General features: G+C 35.5%; 2 non-coding genes across 2 annotated transcripts; one reads left to right on the top strand and one right to left on the bottom strand.

Moving 5' to 3' along the window:
* Positions 1-1,155: 1,155 nt before the first annotated feature.
* On the bottom strand, positions 1,156-1,261 carry LOC122044612. The gene has a single exon (XR_006129643.1). It is a non-coding gene; the product is annotated as a small nucleolar RNA R71 (small nucleolar RNA).
* A 5,788-nt stretch (positions 1,262-7,049) lies between these two features.
* LOC122044628 lies at positions 7,050-7,155 on the top strand. Its single transcript, XR_006129659.1, has one exon. It is a non-coding gene; the product is annotated as a small nucleolar RNA R71 (small nucleolar RNA).
* Positions 7,156-9,712: the final 2,557 nt, after the last annotated feature.

Here is a 9,712-nt window from a genome sequence, read left to right as displayed (position 1 = left end):
GAGAACCGACAACCTTCTACAAATGATGGATAATTAAGAAAATAGATTTGGTAGATCGTTTACATTGAAGAACCTTACAAAGAAACCAAAACTCCTAGAATAACCCTTTTCATTGCCTTTAATCTTGTTGCCTATTCTTTCATTCTTTTGTTTACTTTTCATAGTTACACCTAGACTTTGTTAATCCATTGATTTGTTGTCTAGCTAATTCATTTTGAGATATTCTTAGTGCTTATTCCAGTCCCTGTGGATACAATAATCTTTTATATTACTTGCGATATTTCCGTACATTTGCGGAGAGACAACAAGTTTTTGGCGCCGTTGCCGGGGACTGTGCTATAACATTAGGAATTATCAATTGAATTAGACTACACGTAACTTTTATTTTCATTTGCATAGTTGAAATCTAACTTTTAGAATTCTATTTTCATAAGTGTTTCCTTTCTTGAATAACATTATTGACAATTCTTTTTGTTGCAATTCTAATTCTAATTCTAACTTTGCATTCTTGATTTCTAGCACTCTAATCTAACTTTTCTCTGTTTTCTCTTTTTGATCTAGTTTCTTTCTTCTTTTCTTTTGTAAACATATCTTGCAATCTTTAGCATATGAATTATTCTAGACATTTTTCTTTTATCTTTTCTTTCTTGATTTCATTATGCACTTTCTTTCTTGCAATTTAAATTCTGCATTTTCTTTCTTGCTTTTCATATTGCATTTTATTTCTTGTCTTTGATTCTTCATTTTATATTTTTTTTTCTTGAATATCCATGAGCACTAACATGTCAAGAAGGCCCATGAGAAATTTTTCTACACCATTTTCTGCAAGATTTTTGTCTCCCATTGTGCAACCTCAAATTGAAGCAGAAAATTTCCAACTAGACCCAGAGTTAATTTTTATGATACAAGGTCATAAATTTGGAGGAGAAGTATTGGAAAGTCCTTATCTGCATCTTGAAATATTTTTAGAGATTTGTGATATGGTAAAATGTGAAGGAGTATCAGCAGAAGCAGTTCGATTGATGACATTTCGTTTTAGTATCAAGGATAAAGCAAGGACTTGGTTATATTCTCTCTGTCCTCAAAGAATCACAAGTTGGGAACAATTGGAGAAGCAATTTCTGAATCATTTTTTCCCTCCAAGAAGAATAGTGTATATGAGGAATTGCATAACAAATTTTGCTCAGGCATATGGAGAATCATTGTTTGAAGCATGGGATAGATTCAAGAGTCTTCAAAGACAGGGCCCTCATCATGGTTTTGAAAAATGGTTGATTCTGCACATATTCTATGGGGGAATTTCTTTCTCAGACAAGAGTTTATTGGATTCATCAGCTGGAGGTTCTTTTATGGACAAAAGGGTAGATAAAGCATATATGTTAATTGATCAAGTGACATTGAACCTCCATGAATGGTCGAACATAAGTTGGATGAAATCTCCCTCAAACATTCAAGAAGTGCAAGCCATAAATGCTATAGAGTCTGTCAAACAAAATGTAACTCAACCATCTATGAGTTTTGAAAATCACAAGTCATAGAACGGGGAGTTCAAACATTTGGGGGCAAAGATTGAAAGTATTGTTTCAAAATGGTTTAAAGAAGGTCCCCCTCCTTCGCAGACAAGATCTAGTGAAAAGTGTGATTATGTTGGGTTGAAAATTAGAAAAAATCATGAAGAACCTCTGAAGAAGGACATGTTTAGAATTGAGGAGAAGAACAATAGAAGACTACATGAACTCAGTTCCGTTATTCCAGGAGGTTCCCAAATGCCATAAGTACCATTCCCTCAATGATTGATCATACCAACACTAGATAAGCAAGTTGAATCTCCTCCACAAGCTAAAAGGGAATATGGGAAATTAGTAGTACCTTTCCCAAGACCTTCGCTAAGGGTTCCTTTACCATAAAGGTTAGTGGGGGTCAATGAAAATAAAGACTTCGGTAAATCCTGTGACACTAATATGGTTGAGTGCAGATTTTTGAATTTGTATAAAGATGAAGACTCTTAGATGAGGATTGTGAGGATAATGCAGTGGTAAATAAGTTTTCAGATCTACCTCCAAATTTTATAGGGTGTTATAGTGACATTGAACTTTCATATGATAAATGTGATGTGGTAGATCAACTTAAAACTACAAGTGAAGTTATTGACCCTCTTGTTATTGATTCTCCTATTGAGGGCATAGATGTTGGTTTATTTTTTGATGTTTGTGTTGATATTGATGATATGGAAAAATATGTAGGGAGCTGTGTTGTGGAAGCAGCATCTCAAGGATCACCACCTTTGTTTATACAACCCTTAGAGGTTGTAAGAATTGATCATGTTGTGGAACAATGTGTAGGGACTCATGTAGATATGGTTGAGTCTCAAGAATCACCATCATTGATATCGCCAACACCTGAGCCAGAGCCAGAACCATCATTTGATTCAGAGGAAGTCACATCTACATGTTTAGAAATTTCAGGTATTTCTCAGCAAAGTAAGGTTAGTATTTCTTGTGATCGTTTGGAAAATTTTATAGAGGTACCTATCATTGACTTTGTTGGATGTGATTCAATTTTTATTTCTTATTCTGTTTATCTTAATATGGTTATGACGCTATCTTATCAAATATGTTTGTGGGAGATTTGTACTTTCATTGCATGTGCAGATTTCACTTGGGCTAATGATTGGAAGCTCAATCTGAATCGTCTTCAACCACCTGAAAAAACTTTTAAGAAGACGAAGATGGAGAGAGTTATACTTTACTTTGTAGCTCCATTGATGAAAGCTCTCTCTATAATAAGAACCCCTGGTAGGAGGTTTCTAAAATATCTTACCCCTCCAAGAGTGAGATTTAAATGAATATAATGAGGTGGTCGAGCTAATGACCTTAATCAAGCGCTTCTTGGGAGGCAACCCAAGTTCATTTCCCTTGTTTTCTTTTATGTCTTTAGTTCTTTCTAGTTTCTTTTTACTTCATTGATAATAAATCATACCCTCTACTTAATTTTTCTTGTCTATCTTTTTCTTGTTGTAGAATTCAAAGTTGTGGAGGAATGTGAGTATTGGATGGAAGAGTATCTTTTAAAACATGAATGTCAACCATTTGGCACTCATCACTTGGTAAATTCTCTTAAAATCTCCTCCACATTGTTTTTAGTTTTCATTGGGACAATGAAAAGTTTAAGTCTGGGGGGATGCATTAGATGCATTTGAATTGCTTTGTTTGTTTTATTGTTTTTGCTTATGTCTTGCATTTAATTTTGATTTCATGTGGCATTCATCTTGAGAACATCAAACTTCATTTATATTCTTTCTAGTCTTTAAGTGAAAATGTTAACACGATCATTATCTAGATTCATGATGTTGTAAATGACGCCAGTAGTATGCTTAATGTACCTCTTTTCTCTATCTTGGGTAGTATGATATAAGCTAAGTATCATATAGAGATGAGTTTTAGTTTTGGCTTGACCTTAAGAATCTTATCTTCACTATTCTTTGACTTGATGCTTGAATGGTTGATATCATTGAAATAGTCATGATTTATCTTGTTTGTTTAGTACTTGGTTTCCATGGTGATTTCTCAAACTTCATTTTGGTTACTGGATCAGGCTCAAATCATGTAAGCTCATTTGGAAAAATCAAAATATCCCAATATTTGTACTAAAAGTACACTTGTGAAATAAGATTTGCATAATGAAAATACTTATGAGAAAAAAAATTATGAAAAAGAAAAGAAAAGGAAAAAAAGTGAATAAGGGATATAGAAAAATAGTTGTCGTGAGTGGAATCTAGCAAGTCACCCCTTTGAGACCGAGTTGGGTTACTAGGGAAATGACTGTTAGCTTCTCTTGAGATTAAGCACGCCTTTGAGACCTTGGGTCGATTGAGAAATATGAACCAAGTGTTTGGCAAATAAGTGTCTATCACTGGTTACTTGTCTATCACTGGAAATATTAGGAATTCGAATTTGATGACGACTTTACTAGCACATAAATTGAAACTTGAAGAGTTTTGAGTTGTTTTCGCACTGTGCACAGGGTACTTATGCTCGAGCCAAACTAAACATGTTTTCATGATCATGCTTACTAATGAAACCTTTTGATAGAGTTAGGAGAATGCATTAGGGATATAAGAACATTGTGGAGCATATGAATTTAGATTGCAACATTTTGCTTGAGGACAAGCAAAGGTTTAAGTCTGGGGGTGTGATGTGCGTAGATTGTATACACTTGTTAGCATGTTTTAACGCACATTCACATACTTTGTACATGCTTTGTCTACGTATTTTTGTACTTCCAGCTTTCCTTTTAGCATATTTACTCTTTTTGTTCGGAGATATGCTTTTATGCAATTTTTGTACACAGGAGTTGAATTTGATGAAGATTTCATGTTCAAGGCCAAATCTGTAAGCAGAGCAATGGAGGAAGGCATCATTCCAGAACCTCACACGACCCTGCCATGGGGGGTTGCCCTGGCCGTGTGAAGATTTCTAGCCATGTAGCTGAAACAGAGAAGGAAGTTACCACGGCCGTGTGAACCTCACACGGTCTTGTCAAGATATGGAGCCAGCAAAAGCAGGTCGTGTGTAGTACACGGTCATATTAGCATTCCAGTGTTGAAGACTTACATGGCTGTGAAGATCTACACCGCCGTGTAAGGTTTCCAAAGGAGAAAATTGACATGGGCGTGTGAACCACACGACCGTATAAGGTTTCCAGAAGAGAAGAATGACATGGCCGTGTAGATCTACACGGCCATGCGAAGATAGCAGATGCTGGGTGTGCCACGGCCGTGTCTGACACACGGCCGTGTGAGTTGTGCAGAGAGGGAAGTGAGGCAGGCCGTGTGATCCTCACATGGCCGTGCCTCGGGGTCATGTGGCGCCCAAACCTCACCTCTATATAAGCTTTCCTCCTTGATTTGAAAGGGGATCTTCTCCCCTTTGGGAGAAAGGAAGATTTGGGCGATTCCTTCCATTATTGGGTGGATTTCTAAGCGATCTAAGGGAAGATCTTCACCGATTCGACTCCAAGATCGAAGGATTGGATCCGAAGACCATTCTTCTCCGTAGATAAGTTTTCTTTCTCTCCTTTCTTGGATTTGAGGGTTAAGAAATGCTTGTAATATTTGTTTCTTTCGGATTCTTCCTTCGATTTATGGAGTAGATATCTTATTCTAGGATGGAGGGAGTATTTGTAAGGAAATCTTGATGTAAAACTCTTGTGGATATGCCAATTTTCCATTTCTATGAGTTTTTCTTGTTTTGTATCTATTTGATCTTGTGTGGAATGTTGTGATTGTGTTTAATTACCATGCTTGATTAAATGTTTGGATATCTTGTGGATCTTGTAGAGGTAATTCTTCATTCGATTCTCCGAGGGATCTTTGCGACAGGAACATGCCCGTGTAAGGACGTTTGAGGGATTATCTTGAAGGGGAAATTAGGTATTTCAAGAGAGTAGGATAGATTTATGCATTAATCTTTATATCTTCATGGGTTGATGAGTGATGGATTCTTATATTGATTTTCCGTGGGACGCTCGTGACAGGCAAGCCCGTGTAAGGACAACATAGATTCATTCCTAATTGATCAATCTAGGTATAGATTTCAGTCCTAGGTCGGTTCTCTATTGCAAGAGAGAACCGAAAACCTTCTACAAATGTTGGATAATTGAGAAAAAGGATTTGGTAGATCGTTTACATTGAAGAACCTTACAAAGAAACCAAAACTCCTAGAATAACCCTTATCATTGCCTTTATCCTTGTTGCATATTCTTTCATTCTTTTGTTTACTTTTTATAGTTACACCTAGACTTTGTTAATCCATTGATTTGTTGTCTAGCTAATTCGTTTTGAGATATTCTTAGTACTTATTCCAGTCTCTGTGGATATGATAATCTTTTATATTACTTGCGATATTTCCGTACACTAGCAGAGAGACAACAGACCTACCAAAGGTGGTGATTCTTGAGACTCTTGCAACTCTGCATAAGTCCCGACATATTAGTCCACAACATGTTCAATCTTTGCAACTCTCATAATCTCTAAGGGTTGTGTAGACAAAGGAGGTGATTCTTGAGATGCTGCTTCCACAACACAGCTCCTTACACTTCCTTCCATATCATCATCATCAGTACATACATCAAAAAATAAACCAACATCAATATCCTCAATAGGAGAATCAATTATAAGAGGATCATTAACTTTACTTTCAGTTTTAAGTTGATCTACCACATCACATTTATCATCTAAAAATTCAATTTCATCATAACACCCTGTAAATCTAGAAGGTAGATCTAAAAACTTATTATACATTGTATTATCAATAAAATCCTCACCTGAAGAGTCTTCATCTTTATATACATTAGGAAATTTGCACTCAACATTATTTGGATCACAGAATTTGCCAAAGTCTTTGTTTTCATTGGCCCTCACTAGCCTTTGTGGAAAAGGAACCCTTAGTGAAGGTCTTGGACATGGTTGAGCTTGTGGCTGAGGTTCAAATTGCTTGTCTAGTGATGGTGTGATTAACCATTGAGCGAAAGGTACTTGTGTCCTTTGGGAACCTCCTAGAGTAATGGAACTGAGTTCTTGTGGTCTTCTATTATTCTTCTCCTCAATTCTAAACATATACTTCTTCAGAAGTTCTTCAGGATTCTTGTCACTTCTCAACTTAATATCATTACCATTTTCACTAGATCTTATCTGTATAGGAGGGGGATCTTCTTTGAACCATTTTGAAACTATATTATCAATCTTTGCCCCCAAATGTTTGAACTCCTCATTCTGTGACTTGTGAATTTCATCATTCTTGGGTGGTTGAACTGCATTTTATTTGACAAGCTCTCTTGTATTTATGGCTTGCACTTCTTGAATTTTTTAGGAAGATTTCATCCAACTTTTGCTCAATCATTCATGGAGATTCAATGTTACTTAATCAATTAATGTGTATGCTTCTTCTACACTCTTGTCCATTAAAGAACCTCCGGCTGATAAATCTAACAAACACTTATTTGAGAAAGAAATTCTCCTATAGAATATGTGTAGGGTAAGCCATTTTTTCAAACCATGATGAGGGCACTGTCTTTGTAGACTCTTGAATCTATCCCATGCTTCAAATAATGATTCTCCGTATGCCTGAGCAAAATTTATGATGCAATTCCTCATGTAAACTGTTCTACTTGGAGGGAAAAAATAATTCAGAAATTGCTTCTCTAATTGTTCACAACTTGTGATGCTTTGAGGACGGAGAGAATATAATCAAGTCCTTACTTTATCTTTGATGCTAAAAGGAAATGTCATCAATCGAACTGCATCTGCTGACACTCCTTCACAATTCACCATATCACAAAGCTCTAGAAATGGCTCAAGGTGCAGATAAGGACTTTCTGATACTTCTCCTCCAAATTTGTGACCTTGTATCATGAAAATTAACTCTGGGTCTAATTGAAAACTTTCTACTTCAATATGAGACTACATAATGGGAGACATAAATCTTGCATAAATAGGTGTAAAGAAATCTCTTAAGGGTCTGCTTGACATATTAGTGCTCAAGATATTTAAACAAAATTATAAGAAAAACCAAAAAAGCAGAATTAAAGACAAGAAAGAAAATACATAATAAAAACTAGAAAGAAAATTCAAAAATAAAAAGAAAAATGCCTAGAGTAACTCATATGCTAATCAACTACTGTTAATAAAAAACAGTCCCCGATTGTAACGCCCGCCCCTCCTGCTAGTAGGGCGGGGTTACTTACTTGCAAGGGGAACATACATGCGGAATAACTTATTATGAAATCATGAAATCATGCGGAACATTAACATAAATAAACTTAGTTCATGTCAACATAAAATAACATAAGTAGGTCTTTTTCTTTTTTTTTTTCTCTTAGCCGAGCCACCACCACACACATCTCTTGCCTCTCCTGTGACTCCCCTAGTTTATTCATTCTTTGCCTTTATCTGCGGTACAAGGAAAGTAAGCTATAAGCACACAGGCTTAATAAGATCCTTTCCTACTCACAAAAATGTATTTCATATCATAATCACATAAGCTTATAACAATGGAGACATAATCATCTAAACATCATATCATGAAATACATAGCATCATAACATATCATCTCATAAAGAACATCATGCCATATCATTTCATAAATGATAAGCGCATCATGTCATATAAATCATAAGAGCATATCATATCATAATGAAATATCATGATGTATCATATCATAAATAAAAGAGCATCATGTCATATAAATCATAAGAGCATATCATATCATAAAGAAATATCATGATGTATCATATCATAAATAAAAGAGCATCATGTCATATAAATCATAAGAGCATATCATGTCATAAAGAAATAACATGATATATCATATCATAAATAAAAGAGCATCATGTCATATAAATCATAAGAGCATATCATGTCATAAAGAAATATCATGATGTATCATATCATAAATAAAAGAGCATCATGTCATATAAATCATAAGAGCATATCATATAATAAAGAAATATCATGCAGGATGTCTTTTAAAACATGTGTCATATCATGTGCAAGATGTCTTAAAACATATCATATAGTACTTGAACATAATATCATCATGAGGGTCCGGCTTGTACGCACAATTCCTAGGACAGAGTAGCTAGCCCCGAACCTACAAGGGAACTAGGTCCGTACTACGACCGTCGACCTAGGGGCGTAGTAAGGAGCCCATCCCTTTTTACTAGACCCGTTCATAGGCCGTCGGCCTATGGGCGCTTATGGAGCCCACCCTTGGTACAAGCCATACAAAGTAAAATAACATGTCATAGTTACTTATCATATCATGAAGAGTGTTCTTAGTCCCACTTCACAGGGAAGCAACACTTAGGCCTTTACTTATCATATCATAAAGAGTGCTCTTAGTCCCACTTAATAGGGAAGCAACTCTTAGACCCTTACTTATCATGTCATAAAGCATGCCTACTTGAGCATATAGAACATCAAAAGAGTTATTATAATTCATGATTCATAAGCATACATAAATGAGCATATTACTTGTCATATAATAAAGCATGCATACTTGAGCATAAATCACATCATAAGAGTCATCATAATGCATGATTCATAAGCATACATAAATGAGCATAAAGTGCATCATACGAAACATAATCATGCATGGAAAACCTTAACTAGCATCTCTTCATTCATATCGTAGCATGTGAGACACATAGTGAAATCATAATTGGGTCTCTAACCCTAATTCCATGTAGTGGTCGAAAGTTCCAAGTCAAGCCCTAGGTTTTAAACAACATAAAAGCATGTGAACCCTAAACCAATTTCATATCATAAATCATTAAGAACATAATGAGCATATTTGGTTTAGGTTCTAAGCTCCCTAGGTTCTTGGTCTTATTGTGGTCGAAAGTCACCATGCCTAGTTCTAGGTTTTAAACAACATAAAATCATGTGAACCCTAAACCAATTTCATATCATAAATCATTAAGAACATAATGAGCATATTTAGTTTAGGTTCTAAGCTCCCTAGGTTCTTGGTCTTGTTGTGGCCGAAATGTTAGAGTGTATACTAAAAGCCTAGCTTTTGATATAAACATTTATCTAGAAATAAGAATCACATTGGTCAAATGTCTACATTTATGATAAATGTAGTTGCTCAATTAATTTATATTGTAGATAACATGGCGTGTGGTGTCACACACAGAAGATCATGTTATCGGT

Source organism: Zingiber officinale, chromosome 2A (assembly GCF_018446385.1).
Source record: "Zingiber officinale cultivar Zhangliang chromosome 2A, Zo_v1.1, whole genome shotgun sequence".
In the NCBI taxonomy this organism is placed as follows: Eukaryota; Viridiplantae; Streptophyta; class Magnoliopsida; order Zingiberales; family Zingiberaceae; genus Zingiber; species Zingiber officinale.
The sequence above is the reverse complement of the archived record's forward strand: the minus strand, read 5'-3'. Positions and strand labels throughout refer to the sequence as shown.